Source organism: Orcinus orca, chromosome X (assembly GCF_937001465.1).
Source record: "Orcinus orca chromosome X, mOrcOrc1.1, whole genome shotgun sequence".
NCBI lineage: Eukaryota > Metazoa > Chordata > Mammalia > Artiodactyla > Delphinidae > Orcinus > Orcinus orca.
Window position 1 is genome coordinate 19,645,087 of NC_064580.1, and position 16,554 is coordinate 19,661,640.

Genomic DNA, 16,554 nt, shown 5'->3' on the forward strand with positions numbered 1-16,554 from the left:
GACAAAAGGTCCTACTGAATAGCACAGGGAACTATATTAAATGTCCTGGGATAAATCATAATAGAAATGAATATAAAAAAGAATGTATATATGTATAACTGAGTCACTTTGCGATACAGCATAAATTAACACAATATTGTAAATCAACTATACTACAATAAAAATAAATTCTACAATCAAAAACGGTAACACAGGGCTTCCCTGGTGGTGCAGTGGGTGGGAATCTGCCTGCCAATGCAGGGGACATGGGTTTGATCCCTGGCCCAGGAAGATTCCCACATGCCGCGCAGCAACTAAGCCCGTGTGCCACAACTACTGAGCCTGCACTCTAGAGCCCGTGCTCTGCAACAAGAGAAGCCACGACAATGAGAAGCCCGCACGCCACTCGCTGCAACTAGAGAAAGCCCGTGCACAGAACAAAGACCCAACACAGCCAAAAATAAAAATAAATAAATTTATAAAACAAAAAAACCCCACAAAACAATAACACACCTGTATGAATGAAATATATCATATAGACTGTTCTTCCCCTTGCATTTAACAGTATATCCTGGAGAGACCACTCCATAGGATATCGAAATCTTTCTCTTTCATTTATACAGTGGCTTAGTACTCCTTTGGGTGGATGTCCTATAGTTTATTCATTCAGTTCCCTCTTGATAAACACTGACTTATTTCAAACTTCCTGCTATTATAAATGGTGTTATAATTAATAGCTGTTTACATGCATCATTTCATATTTTTTCCACTTCTGCCTTGAGACAGATTTCTAGGAGTGAAGTTGCTGGCAAAGGGTAAATGCATACGTAATTTTGTCAGGTATTGTGAACTTGCTACATGCAGTCTTAGGCAACTCATTTCTGTGTCCCTGGTTCTTCATTTGCAAAATAGAAGTAATACGTCCTTCCAAAAATATCATGAGGATCAAACGGACAACGGAAATCAAAGCACCTTGAAAAAATGTAAAGCAATAAACAAATGTAAGTGATTAGAATTAAGAGTAACAATTCATTGTTAGAGGGGATTCATGTAGCCATGCCAATGTCTGGCAATTATCTCATGGACTAAAGTAGAGAATCAACCTAAGACATAGGGAGAGAGACATAGAAAAAAACTGAGATCTGTGTAAGATGCTATGGGACCATAAGAAAACAATTATTTCCCCAGGTGTGAAGATGCTGAGGAAGCCAACACTGGAGCTGAATTTTGAAGTAGACAAGGAGATTACTAGATGGAGATAATAGGGCATTACAGAATAGGGGGTGGAGAGACTCCACGAGCAATAGAGGAGTGAAATTTTACTGGGAGAGTATTATTATCTAAGTAATTATTATCTTAGCGAACACGTGGTGGGGCTTGTATGAGGAGATGTTAGAGAAATAAGTCAGAGTCAGAATGTAAAGGGTATATTTATGCCATGCAAAGGATTTTCCTCTTTAGAATATATACAGTGTGTGTGTGTGTTGGGGGGTGGTTGACCTAGAAGTTTTCTCAAATCTCATACTTTATATATTCCTCATAAATATGAAAGTCAGTAACTGATTATTATCAAATACACACATTATCTATTGTATAAAATGAAATGATATTGGAAACTATTCATAATGAGTTCCTTTTGAAACAAATGTTCCAATGGCCAACTGCAGAAAAATAATTCTTATTATACCAAGTCACATTTTGTCTTTGGTGATACTTTCTAAACACAAAGGGATAAAACAAAACCACATCCCCCCATCTTCTTGCTATCTCGGCGAGTCAACAAACCCAGGATAGTTGCCTACCAATTCTATTACTAGTTACCTAGCTAAGCCATCTTACAGGTGCATAAGCATTTCTAGAATATTAACTGGGAGTTACGGAGGGACCTGAGAGTGCAGCCAGAAGCAGGCTCTGCTTTCTCCAAAGCTCCAATGCACTCTTCCTTCTGGGGCTCTGCGGTCTAAGACTACCTAAAGCCTGTTTGTGACTATGTAGAAAATTAGGGAAATATGTACTGGGAGTTGGGATTTTAGGGATGTATTTGTTTTAATAGTTTCATATAGTTTAGTCTTTGAAGTGAAGTAAATCTTTAGTTCTAGTATCAAGAATAAACATGCTGGGCTTCCCTGGTGGCACAGTGGTTAAGAATCCGCCTGCCAAAGCAGGGGACACGGGTTCGATCCCTGGTCTTGGAAGATCCCACATGCTGCGGAGCAACTAAGCCTGTGCGCCACAACTACTGAGCCTGCGCTCTAGAGCCCATGAGCCACAACTACTGAAGCTCACGTACCTGGAGCCCATGCTCTGCAACAAGAGAAGGCACCGCAATGAGAAGTCCGTGCACAGCAATGAAGAGTAGCCCCCGCTCGCCGCAACTAGAGAAAGCCTGCGTGCAGCAACGAAGGCCCAACACAGTCAAAAAAAATTAAAGAAAAAAATAAAATAAATAAATTTATTTTAAAAAAAGAATATGCAATACAAGGAATAGTTGTTTGTCTCTATAAATTTGGTTTCATGAATCTCACGACCCATGTAATCAATTTTTCCCTCTTTGCTTCAATTACCAAGAAGCTTACACCTAAATTTATGGCCTTCTCCAAGCAACTGTACAGGACTTCTTGTATTTGAGATTCTAACTTCCTCTATTTTAAATTCGATTTCTTTATTTTCCTGTTACTTTGTTTTCTGCGATTGTTTCTTGGAATTCTATCTTCCCATGTTCTCTTTGCAATGTTCATATAAGAGAATATATGTAACATATACGCAAATCATAATGCATAATATATTTAACACTCAAGAAACAGATCATTACCCGTACACTGCATCTATGTGCTTTATCCCCAGTCTCACCTCCCTGTAAGTACTGTCCTGAAATTTATCATTCCCTTGTCTGGGTGCAATAGTTTTTATCACATATCTGTATATGCCTAAACAACACATTTCTTAGTTTTTCTTGTTTTAAAGTTTTTTCTATCATAGTGTATATATCTGTTGGGACTTGATGTTTTTGTTTACCTAACATTGTGTTTCTAAGATTAACTCCTGTTTCTGCATGTAGCTGTGCTCATTCCTTTTTCATTACTGGATAATATTCCATTATGTGAAAAAATGCATATATATTGGGTTGGCCAAAAAGTTCGTTTGCGTTTTTCCATAACATCTTACGGAAAAACCCGAATGAACTTTTTGGCCATTCCAATATTTGAGATTGTATACAGCCTGTGTGTATCTATATATATTCCTCCAATCTCCAATCTCCAGGCATTTGGATTGTTTTTGGTTTTGGACTGCTACAAAGAGTATACCTATGAAAATTCCTATGCAGGTCTCCTGGTGAAAATGTGCAGGAGTTTTTCTAAATCATATTCCTAGTTATGAAAGTGTTTGGTCATCGGATATGTGAATGTCCGGCTTTGAGAGAGAGAGAAAATTCGTTTTCGAAAGTTGCTCTAATTTACTCTCCCACTAGTTGATCGTAACAGTGTTCCTATTGATACACATCCTCTGTCAAGTTTCTCAATATTTTGCCATTCTGGTGGGTGTGTAGTGCTATATTATTTCACTCTTAATTTGCATGTACATTAGTAAATGTAATGTAATCTTTCCATCTGTTCATTGGCTGTAGATATTTCATTTTTTGGGTGAAGTGCTTGGTTTCTGTATTTATTCTAATTTCCTTTTGGGTTGTCTTTTTCTTATTCAGTTGTATTTTTCACATAACCTGGACACTAATCCTTTGTTAGTTATATGCTTTATGAATAACTTCACCTAGTTAGTGGCTTCAATTTCCCTCTCTTTCTCCGTATGTTTTAGTGAATAATGGTACTTAACTATAAAGCAGTTAAATTTATGCATACCTGATTTTATGCTCAGATCTTTTGTGCCTTAAAAAAACCCTCTCCTGGGCTTCCCGGGTGGCACAGTGGTTGAGAGTCCGCCTGCCGATGCAGGGGACACGGGTTCGTGCCCTGGTCCAGGAAGATCCCACATGCCGCAGAGCATCTAGGCCCGTAAGCCATGGCCGCTGAGCCTGCACATCCAGAGCCTGTGCTCCGCAACGGGAGAGGCCACAACAGTGAGAGAGGCCCGCGTATCGCAAAAAAACCCAAAAAACTAAAAACAAAAAAACCCCTCTCCTACACAGAAGTCAGAAAGATTCTCCTATATTTTCTTCTGAAAGTTTTGCATTTCACATTTGAGTCCTCTAAGCGTCTAGAATTGATTTTTGTAAATTGTTCAATTTAAGGATATATCCAATTGCTTTAAATTTTCTACATGGATAAACAATTGTTTCCAGTACCATTTACCCAAGAGTCCTCTTCTATGCCCCAGTGATAAACAAGACCACATCTGTCATACAATCAAAGTTTTGTATATGCATGCACATTTCCTGGACATCTATTCTAATTTATTGGTCAATTTATTTTAATTCAATCCACTACCACGTTGTCTTAATTTTAAGAGCTTTAAATAAATTTTGATATCTAGAAGAGAAAGTTCACCCCAAACTGACAAATACTTGATTAAATTTAAAAACTGACTTCTTGTACTACAGTCTTTGTACTTTATATAATGGAATCATACAGTATATTTTATGCTTGTTTTCTTTTGCTCATCATTATGTTTGTGAGATTTGTACATACTGTTGATGTAGCTATAGCTCATTTATTTTCAGAGTTGTCATAGCTGTATTGTATTCTATTTTATGATCTTATCACACTTTTTTCTCTATTTTACTATTAAAGGGATATTTGGGTTGTTTCCAGTTTCCTTTCAATATATTTGATGCTTAAAACTCTTGACTTTGTCAAGAAAGGTGTGTGAAAATTTTCCACTAAGTTTCTTAATGATGAATGTATCAATTTCCCCGTGTAACTGTGTCGACTTTTTGCCTTACCAGTTTTGACATATATATCAGGTTCATGCAAGTTTAGAATTAGGTTATCTTCCTGGTGAACTGAACTTTTGTCAACTTTATGTAGTGACCTTTATTTCTAATAGTGTTTTAGGTCTTAAAGTCTTCAGGGTCAGAAATTAGTACAATGATCCCAGAATTCTTTCCTTTTAGTCAGTATTTACTTAGTCTATTTCTCTCTCATACTTTGGTTTTCTACCTTCTGCATCACATGCTTTTGGTTTGCCTATTAGGAAAATCACAGAGCCAGCTGATTTTTTTTCTATTTTTACCCCAATATGATAATCTGTTTTTCACTGGTAAGTTTAGTTCATTTATATTTATTCAATGTACATTGAGACTTATTTATATTATCTTACTTTAAAATTTCTATTTATCATGCTTTAAAAAATTCTTTCTATTCTTCTCTTTCAATTTTGGGTTGAGGTTTTTTCTCCATTGTGCTTTTTGTCTTTACTGTTTTGTTAATTATATTTCTATTCTTTTATGTTCACCCTTGAAATTTTATCATATGTATTTAACTAAACAATAACTAAATTAAACCATGTTATAACCTGAACAAACAACATCAAGACCTTGGAATATGTTAACTTTGAATATAACCATCCAAAATTAAATGCTGTTTTTTCTTCCAGTACTGTAATACCATGATTATTGTTATTATTTTATATTGATTATTCTTGGGTTTATATTTGTTTTTACCTTCTTATTTGCTCCGGTTGTCCTTCTGTGATAATATTGCTTCTTCCTGAAGAACATCCTTTAGAAGTTCCTTTAGAAAAGTCATTGGTGGTAAAGGTATCACAGTTTATGTTGATCTTCAAATATCTTCATTTCATCTTCCAGATAGTTTTCTGAGTACACAATTCTAGGTTGTGATTTATTTTCTCTAAGCACTCTTTCTGGTTTTGATTTTGCTATTTAGTAGTCTGCTACCAATTTAACTGTCTTGCTTTTGTGGGCAATCTTTCCTACTTTCAGGAGGATACTTTTTAATATACTTTCGTCTTTGAAATTCTGCAGGTTCTCTATAATGAGCCTGGGCATGAGTCTGTTTTATTTATTGTGCTTGAGATTCATTGTGTTTTCCGTATCTGTGGATTCACGTTTTCCATCACTCTTGGAAAATTCACATCCTGGTCAGAATCTCAGACGAAATAATAGAATGAAGAAAGGCAAATTGGTGATATGGCTGTAGCTCATGCATTTTCATAGCTTAATAGAATTCTACTTGATGAATATATTATCACTTTTTATTCTATTAGTTATAATTTTTTATTTCTACAAGTTCTAATTTCATTTACAAAATTTCCCAGTCTATTCCTCATGGCCTCTTATTGTTGGCAAACATTTCCTTTTTTAAAAAAAATCATTTCAAACATAATGGTTCTATATTATATGCCTTGCAATCTGCATATCAGTAATACACAGTCTTAATGTGTGGAGTCTTAATGTGTGGTGGTTTCTCCTAACCTTTATTCATTGCAGTTTTTCTTGTCTTTTCTCTGCTGCTATTTGATTGTGAGGTCATCACCTGATACCACTGTGTGAGTGTGCTGCCTCAATTAAGAACATTTTCCCCAAAGAGGATTTGCTTTTGTTGCTAATGGCAAATGGCTACCATCAAACTGAATCCACTTTTACCCTGCTTTAAAGCTTCAGTTCGGTACAAATCCTACCTTTAGTTTCCCTACCTTGCTTCTGGACCAAAGTTCATAGTATCCATACAGAAAGTGCTTCTACAGTCATCCATACTCAGGACCTCTCTCTTTCCCAGCTTTCCTCCATTTCATACTCCCAGCTCATACTTCAAACCTCTTTTTGGGTTAGAGGCTTCCTGGGATACTCTTCTACCTTCTTTAAGTCCACTACTATGTGTTCTATCCCATATTTAAATACTCTGTAGTCCCTCGGAACACTTAGTCTGCCATAACATTAGAAGCAATGCCATAAAAAAGAACAAAATAATGCCATTTGCAGCAACATGGATGGACTTAGAGATAATCATGCTAAGCAAAGCCAGTCCGACAAAGACAAATATCACATGATATCACTTCTATATGGAATCTAATTTAAAAAATAATACAAATGAACTTATTTACAAAAGAGAAACAGACTCACAGATTTTGAAAACAAACTTACGGTTACCAAAGGGAAAATGTGGTGGGGAGGGATAAATCAGGAACTTGAGATGAACACACACACACTACCATATATAAAATAGATAACCAACAAGGACCTACTGTATAGCACAGGGAACTCTACTCAATATTCTGTGATAACCTATATGAGAAAAGAATCTGAAAAATAATGGATATATGCATATGTATAACTGAATCACTGTGCTGTATGCCTGAAGCTAACACAACATTGTAAATCAACTATACTCCAATAAAATTTAAAAATAAATAAAAAGGATATATATATACACACACATATATATACACACACATATATATATATATATATATACACACATATATATACATATATATATATATGTATGTGGTAAAACACCAAAGAAACAGAAAAGGTACAGTAACAATAGTTCCTTACTCCTTACCTCTCTACCACACTACCATTTTCACAAAACACCTTATTTTAAGTGGTTCTGCTCACAGAATTTATGATGGTAATCTCCAAATCTCTAAATAGCATACATATACTTATATTTTGTTACCTATGTAAGATGTGGATTTAGTTTACTAATTTTTCCCTTTCTCTTTCCTCCTCCAAATTTTTTATTAAGCTTAGTTTTCTAATTAATTACATTTGTAACATTAAACAAAATATTCAATTCCCTATTCTGCTAATGTCCATCAGTATCTATTGATCTTTCTCTTTGAGGATATGAACATACTGACCCTTTCTTCCATGTATCCCATGATCCTCCACTCACATCCTAGCTAATTCGAATTACATACTTAGTTTTATATTACCAAGTTGTTAACATTTAAATTCTTTGCAACTAATGTCAAAATTTCAACAGTTTTTTAATAGGATGATTGTAAAACCTCAAAATCAATAAATAGCATTTTCATTTTTAGGACAGCTTAAATACCTTCAGTACAGGCCAAGTTCTATTTTGAGATTGCATTTCCTCCATCCTGAGCTCAATGCTGTGATCCTTAAGCCATGGCTTAAGGAATGGCTCAAGGGCAAATAGATATTGTCTTCTTATATTTTTCTAACTCCTGGACATCGTAGTACAATTTAGTTTGTTTCATAGTTAGATCATTCATGACTTTTTATATAGTTTTCTGTCCATGCCCCACCCCCTGGAGTCTCAAATGGCCTTTCCTTATTTCTTGCATGATTTAGCTTTATCATCCCCTTCTTTTTTTCCAAGTGCTCAATCATACATTCTATTCTATCAATTTCTTCCACCCTCTATCCTACTACCTGGAAACTTTCCTCCTAGAGTCTCTATCTACTAGATCCAAACTGGATCAGCTGTTCTGCATGCCTACCAAACTGCTGTCATGTTGAGATGTCACTTCAGCACTCTCTTGAGTTGGAGCCAGAGTGTCCCAGTTCCCATACATTCCTCCTTATTGGTTTATCCTTAAAAATTTTTTTTTCTTTTTTGGCAGAGTACATCCTCGAGACACATTTTAGAAAAGGTGTATAGGAAATAAAATTTATGAATCCTTGGATGTTTTTATTCTTTCTTCACATTTGATTTATGTTTTTCTCAGTATAGGAACATGGGCTATAATTTTGAAAGAACTGCTCCATCATCATCTAGGATGCATGTAGTATGGCTCCGGAATCTTAATACTATTCTGATTATTCATATTCCTTCTTAGGTAACTTTTATAAGTACCCTTTTAAAGTCTGTCCCATTGGCGTACCTTCATGAAGTCATTTTTTGAAATCTCTCATTTTTTTCATGACCTCCTCTCCCATTTTCTTCACTCTTACAGGTTTATTACTTTTCTATAACTTTCCCCCCTATTCTTTTAGAAAGAAATCTAGAGGGATGTGAGACAAAGATACATTCCATAGTCTACCATCTCAAATCTCCATCACTTATTTTCAATATATTATGCTGTCATACTGCATTCACCTTGTCAGGTGCCTACACTTCTTTTTGGAATGAATAAGGATAAAATATTTATGCAGTCATTCAATACGTTTCTAAAAGTTGAGGGCAGATGAGATGTTCCCTAATTCAAACTAATACATTTTTAATTACATAATCTTGGAAAATATTGGAGTATTGATTCCCTGGGCTAGCTAAGAATAATTACAGACCCATGGGACTCACAGAGGGTAACAGTTCAACATCCAAAGGGAAGGATGGGATCAAACAGCTGCAAGCAATGAAAAATCTTAAAAGCACCAAGGCAACTGTGATGATGCAAAGTGTTATTGCAGCGATAACTGATAGAATAATTTCCGCTAAATATAGTTGTGAATTATTTTGCCCAAGGCTCCTCTTGGACTGACAGTCAGATCCTGTCTTGCCTGAGGCAAACAGATAATTAGCAATGGCCAGAGATATCTGGGCAACAACCTGTAGTGGAAAAGAAGGAAGGAACACCCAAAGGAAGTAAAAAGGCCCACTAAAAGTTTCTGGTTTATGAAATACAAGTTACACGGCCTGGCATATCTAATTAGCTCCCACGGTGATAGACCTCATTACATTCTACGTACCGTCTGAGGTCACCATACTTGACATTCAAAGAATTGTTAAAACTTCAAAGACAGTTTGTTTTACTTCCTTACCTTTGGCACCCCGGTAGGCCTCCACAGAGAGCTGCCATTTTACGTTCTCACAGGAAGCTGTACACCTTGAATACTTGCATTGTGGAAGTAAATGTCAAGGATGGACTTTGAACATGGCCACCAACCACTCCTATTCTGCTTGTTTCAGGTGAGGAAGACCTCTTGCCTACGGGATGGGTAGGTCTGTGGGAATACAAAGAATGAGTAGTCTTAGCCTTCTTTCTTTTACCAATTTTTCTGAGTACTACCTGATAAGTTTCAGGCTTTGTGCAAGGCATTGGGAAGAAAATGGTCAAGACATGGATAGGTCATGAGACCCTTCCCCTTGTATACAAGTAGTAGCTTGGCTTTTTATGCACCCTTCCCACAAAGAAAGACAATACCTTAATTTAAGAAAACCCATAGCCTCCATCTTTCTCAAACCAGACACCTGCAAGGCCAGGATAGGCATTCCCATATTCCCTCCAGCATAATCAACACAGTTGTCTTTCCATTTGGTTTATCTCTGAGAGTTTCTGGGAAACTTATAACCTTGGCAAAAGATAGGTCCTATTGTTCTATAGCCCCACTTGGGAAGAAAGGAAGGGATAAAAGAGGGAGAAAGGGCAGAGGAAAGAAAAAGTTGTATACACTAAAACAGACACACCAGATTCAAATTAATTCATTCATTTGGCAAATATTTATTGAGATCTAACTTTGTATTACGCCCTGTTTTGTCATATGGATTTAGAAGTTAAAATAGGGGCTTCCCTGGTGGTGCAGTGGTTAAGAATCCTCCTGCCAATGCAGGGGACATGGGTTTGAGCCCTGGTCCGGGAAGATCCCACATGCTGCAGAGCAACTAAGCCCCTGCGCCACAACTACTGAGCCTGTGCTCTAGAGCCCGTGAGCCTCAACTACTGAAGCCCACACGCCTAGAGCCCGTGTTCTACAACAAGAGAAACCACCGCAATGAGAAGCCTGCACACCACAACGAAGAGTAGCCCCCGCTCGCCGAAGCTAGAGAAAGCCTGCGTGCAGCAACAAAGACCCAAATCAGCCAAAAATAAATTAATTAATTAATTAATTTTTAAAAAAGTTAAGATAGACAAAAATCTCTGTCTTCATGGAGCTTGTATTCGAATTGGGAAGAGGCAGATAATATAGAGACACATAGGTAAAATACACACTATGTAAGACAGTGATAAGGGCTTAAAAGGAAAACAAAGAAACAAAGAGAAACAGGAAGTGCCGAGGAGAGGGAGGTGCAATTTTTTTATGTGTGTTCAAGAAAACTGTCAGGGAGAAGATGATATTTGAGTAATGTATGGAAGGAAGAGAAGCAATGCATGTAAATAATATAAATAGTTGGGAGTAAAATGCTCTAGGTAGTTTGATGAAACAAGTGCAAAGGCTCAGAGGTATTTTCAAAGGATACTGAGTCAGTGTAACTATGTTAGAATGAGAGAAGGTGAGAAAAGTAGATGATGGAGTCAGACAGGAAATGAAAATCTAGATCATGTAGGGCTTTGTAGGCCCTTTTAAGTACTCTGACTCTGGGATAAGTGAGAGCCATTGAATCTCAAGAGTGTCATGACCTATCTGATTTAGGTTTGAAGGGATTATTGTGTAAGGGTGGAAAGGCTAATGCAAATGAACATAATGGAAACTTGCGCCACAAGGACAATAGCAAGAAGAAGAGAAAGAAACATCTCATCATTAAAAATAGTGTTATTTAGGGCTTCCCTGGTGGCGCAGTGGTTAAGAATCTGCCTGCCAATGCAGGGGACACGGGTTCGAGCCCTGGCCCACATGCCGTGGAGCAACTAAGCCTGTGCGCCACAACTACTCAGCCTGCGCTCTAGAGCCCGTGAGCCACAACTGCTGAGCCCACGTGCCACAACTACTGAACTCTGTGTGCCTAGAGCCCGTGCTCCACAACAAAAGAAGCCACCACAATGAGAAGCCTGCGCACCGCAATGAAGTGTAGCCCCCACTCACCGCAACTAGAGAAAGCCCGCGCACAGCAACGAAGACCCAACACAGCCATAAATAAATAAATAAATAAATTTATAAAAATAAATAAAAAATAAAAATAGTGTTATTTATGCTTTCTCAAGAGGACTGTAAAATTTTGACACCATTTACAAATCTCTGATATCCAGAGAATGTTATTCTGGATTCCTAAGAGAGAGAAAAATGAAGGATCAATGAGCTCAAAATGGCTGAATTTGGACCCATGGATAGCCTTTCCCAAGAAGTCACATCATTTTGTACCTCAGACTTAATTTTCTCCTTCAGCATATGATGAAGCACATCTTTAACAGGGTGTGGCAACTGACAAGAGAATTAAACTGATGCAAATTAAAACTTTAACAATAACATTACATGGAGCTTAAAATCCTTTGCACTTTTGACACTGAATTTATGCTAGCTACTAAAAATCACTAGACTAAAAGGTCCTTACAGAACTACCAGTCAAGGACAATCCATTGTCTTTACAAGAAAAATAATACAGAAATTCTTAGTATCAGTAATAGACAGAGTTGATGAGCTGAGGATAGAAGCTTTATATCTCTTTAATCAAACCACAGGATAAAGTTTAAAATTACAGTTCATTACTAGGGAAGACAGCAATTCTGATTGAATCTGGAATAAAGCACATATATGGCTTTTATATTATCTAAGGAATATATGTATGACTTGCCTTTACCTTGTTATCCATGAAGAATTTAGAGCTTAACTCCTTCAAAACAGAACAATGAATAATAACTAGTATTAGGAGCTGAAATGTTACATGTAAGGCAATGTTCCCTTTCACTCCCTATTTTAGTGCAGTTGTAACAAACCTGCCAATGGTCAACCTGTTGCCATATTTGAATCAGTATTGCACATTTAAATTACTTTCTCATTTTGTTATTAATGCTAAACTTATCACTGTGGCTTTCATCAATCGCTAGCAAAATGCAGGGCTAAGACAGAGGTACCAAGGTGCTAATAGGAGAGCTATTATTTTGGCTGAGCTCCGCAGTCCTACTTCCAACTACCTAATGGACACTTTCATGTAGAATTCTCACAAGTATCTCAACTCAACAGCATATCCAAAAGTCCCCTAGTTCCACTTAAAGGGATTGCCAATCTCAAACATCAAAATTAGCATCACCTTTCTTACCCTCACAACCAATGAGCCATTATATTCTGCCAATTCCATCTCAAAAATATCTTTAAAATTCCTGCTGGCTCTGTAATAACGCATCAAGATAATGGTAAAGCGTATTTTTTACTTCCTTGTCCGTATTTCAGAAGTTACTGCTTTTATAGCCACACATTTGATTATGTTACTTTTCCTCTCAGAAACTTTGTCTGTGTTCATTGCCTTAATAATAGAATTGTGTTCCTTAATCTTGGGTTCAAAACTCTCTAGAACTTGACCCCAAAGACTTTTCCATCCTTTATGTCTGTCCTAGGTAAACGATACCCAGACACCCTCATTTTTTCCCAGAATAGTTCTTCAATCTTCTTTCCCTTACTTAACCCTGAAGCTTCTCTAAAAATTCATTTCAGTAAAGGGCCAGATAGTAAATATTTTAGGCCCTGTGGGCCATGTGGTCTCCATCGCAATTACTCAGCTCTGCCCCTGTGGCATGAAAGCAGCCAAAGATAATACATAAACAAATTAGCATGGCTGTATCCCAATAAAACTTTAATTACAAAAGCGGGCACAGGCTAGAATTAGGCCCGTGGGTCCTGATTTGCTGGCCAGTGACCTAGATCATAGTACAAAGTGACAATTCTTTTATCAAGCAAGCATCAAGTGACCATTCTATTGCTCACAAATCATGAGAAGTTACAAAATATCTAATACTTTGAAAATTTCAAACATATTTTGGAATGTGTACATGTACTTTCATTAAAAATAGAAACAAACAAACAAAAATAGAAACAAGAAGACAAGATAGGGAGGAAAGTACATCCAACATTGTTAGTGACTATGCATCTGGAAATTCCTTTTCCCCAAACTGTACAGAAAGCTATTTCTCAGAAATATTTAAGAAAATATAATGCAGGTTAAGAGATTAATTTGCCAGTAAACATATTTCAATTCATTATGGAATCCATGATGGTAGTTGTGGTCCCTGAGGTTCTCTGTTACATTTCTGTACATATATTCTTTGATTTATAGCTCCCTAAATTTTCTCTCCTATACCCCCCCCCCTTTTTTTTTTTTGCGGTACGCGGGCCTCTCACTGTTGGGGCCTCTCCCGTTGTGGAGCACAGGCTCCGGACGCGCAGGCTCAGCGGCCATGGCTCACGGGCCCAGCCGCTCCGCGGCACGTGGGATCTTCACGGACCGGGGCACGATCCCGTGTCCCCTGCATTGGCAGGTGGACTCTCAACCACTGCGCCACCAGGGAAGCCCCTCTCCTATACCCTTTTAATTGGTTTACTGGGTTGCAAAGGATTTTAGTTTGTACACACAAATACATTTGCCATTGTTTGTATTGCTCTTAGTAATCTGTGAATTTCTATAGCCTACACATTATATGAATTTTACAATTTAAAAATGATGTGTGGAGAAACCGAGTAATCAGAAGAGCACAAACAACTTTGTAAAAGAGGAAAAAAGTTGGATGATTTATGCTATCTGATTTCAAGATTTACTCTCAAGTTACAGTAGCTAAGACTTGCAGTATTGTTGTAATGTTAGACAAACAAATAAACAGAGAGTACAGAAATAGACCTACACATATATGATAAATTGATTTTTGACAAAGATGCAAAGGTAATTCAATGGATAAGTGATAGCATTTTCAACAACTGGATGAATGGCGTAGGAATAATTGGACATTTGTAAGACAAAGAGAGAAAGAAAGGAAAGAAGGAAGTAAGGAAGGAGGAGAGGGAGGGAGGGAGGAAGAAGGAAGCAAAGCGAGAGAAAGAGGAACCTCAGCTCTTTTCTCATACAATATACAAAAATTAACTTGTAACACTTCAGTATGAAACTTCCACATGAAAACATAGAAGACATTTTTCTGCCTTTGAGTTAGGCAAAGACCTGTTATATAAAATATAAAAATAACAAAACAACATTAATCAATTGAACATCATAAAATTAAAAATATCTGTTCTTTGAAAGCCATTTCTTAATTCTCTGAAAGAATTAAGAAATAGATTGGGAGAAAATATTTGCAAACACCTATCTGACAAAAGACGTATCCAGAATATATAAAGAACTCTCTCAACTCAATAATAAGAAAATAAATAATGATTTAAAATGTCCGAAAATTTGAATAAACATTTCATGGAAGAAGAGATATGGATTAGAAGTAAGCATATGCAACATTAGTCATTAGGGAAATGAAAAACACAACCACAATGTGATACCATTACAGTCCTATTAGAATGGCTAAAATTCATACAAAACAAAACAACCCAACAAAACCTGTCAATGCCAAGTGCTGATGGAAATGTGGAGCAACTAGAATTTTCTAGATGTGGAGCAACAGGAACTCTCATACTTTGCTAAGAGGAATGCAAAATGGTACAACTACTTTAGAAAACAGATTGGCAGTTTCTTACTACTAGGTATTTACCCAGAAAAGTGAAAATATGTGTCTACACAAAGATTTGTATGCAAATGTCTACAACAGTTTTATTCATAACCGCAAAATACTGGAAACAATTCAAAAGTCTATCAGTCAGTGAATGGATACATTTATGCAATGGAATAATAGCAATAAAAAGGAATGAACTACTGATACATGCAACAACATGGGTGGATGTCAAAAGCATTCTACTAAGTGAAAACACAAAAGGTTATATAACTATGATTCCATTTATATGACATTCTGGTAAAGGTGAAGATATGAAGACAGAAATCAGATCAGTGGTTGCCTCGGGCTGCAGGTGGGAGGAGGGAACTGAGTACAAAAGAAGATAAGAGAACTTCTTAGGAGTGATGAAAATATTCCATACCCGGAACGTGGTGGTGGTTACACAATGAATATGTTTGTCAAAACTCACTGAACTGTTTATCTAAAAAAGGATGAGTTTTACTCTATATAAATTATACCTCAATAAACCCAACTTTAAAAAGATGATATTACTCTGAGGAACACTCTATCCCTAAACCTTTATGGATTTCCTCTGAATTTTTATACAGTCATGAGTCTCTTTCTTGAGCACCTAATCTATGCATGGTTTCATTCTATATCCATGCTTCAGTGATCAGACACAATTTTCCTTCATTAATTTTTCTTTCATCGTAGTTTCCTGAATCATTTTTTGAAATTTCTTCGCATGAGTGAACTCAGGAATTTACATATTTACTTTCTTGGTAAGTTCTAAATTCAGAGTTTGATGAGAGTCTGCTTTCCAAGTCTGTACCTGAGCATTAAAGTAAATGGTTCATGTCTTAAAACTCCCTAACTCTCATACATCCTGAAGCCTTACTGCAGAATTGCATTCTTTAACCATGCCCCCAGTTAATAAAGTGCTTTTGGCACTTCAGTTATTAAAATACATGGGTTTGAGGAGGATTTAAAATAGACTTTGCTAATATTTAAAATTCCCCTTTATATTTAATAATCCAAATTCAGTGATAGTGTTGGCTATTGGAAAATTCAAGTAAACCTGAGGACCCAAAATCTGGCATCTCTCCCTTCGATGGAGAATTCTAAATGACAGTTATAGGCAGAAGGGTTTACAATGTCTCACAACTTCTTTACAACAGAGCATTGTTAACATGGACATAACTTCAGAAATAAAGGAGACAAGCCTTGTTATTGTGCATTGAAAATATTTGCATTCCACCTATGTTACAGTTCAGGATTAAAGAACTTTGGCAATGACATTACCCTTTCCAAACCTGAACCTAATTTACCAAGCAGTTAGAGTGACAAAGTAGAAAGCATAGGATTTGTAGTTCATTTGCTCTGTCCACAGATCTG

General features: G+C 36.7%; 1 long non-coding RNA gene across 1 annotated transcript in view; it reads right to left on the minus strand.

Moving 5' to 3' along the window:
* The window catches only part of LOC117197863 (uncharacterized), a 438,027-nt gene that overhangs the window by 255,892 nt on the left and 165,581 nt on the right, over window positions 1-16,554 (minus strand). Inside the window, exon 3 of the long non-coding RNA XR_004478768.2 lies at window positions 9,626-9,808. This is a non-coding gene — a long non-coding RNA (uncharacterized LOC117197863). The remainder of the gene's footprint in view (window positions 1-9,625; window positions 9,809-16,554) is intronic.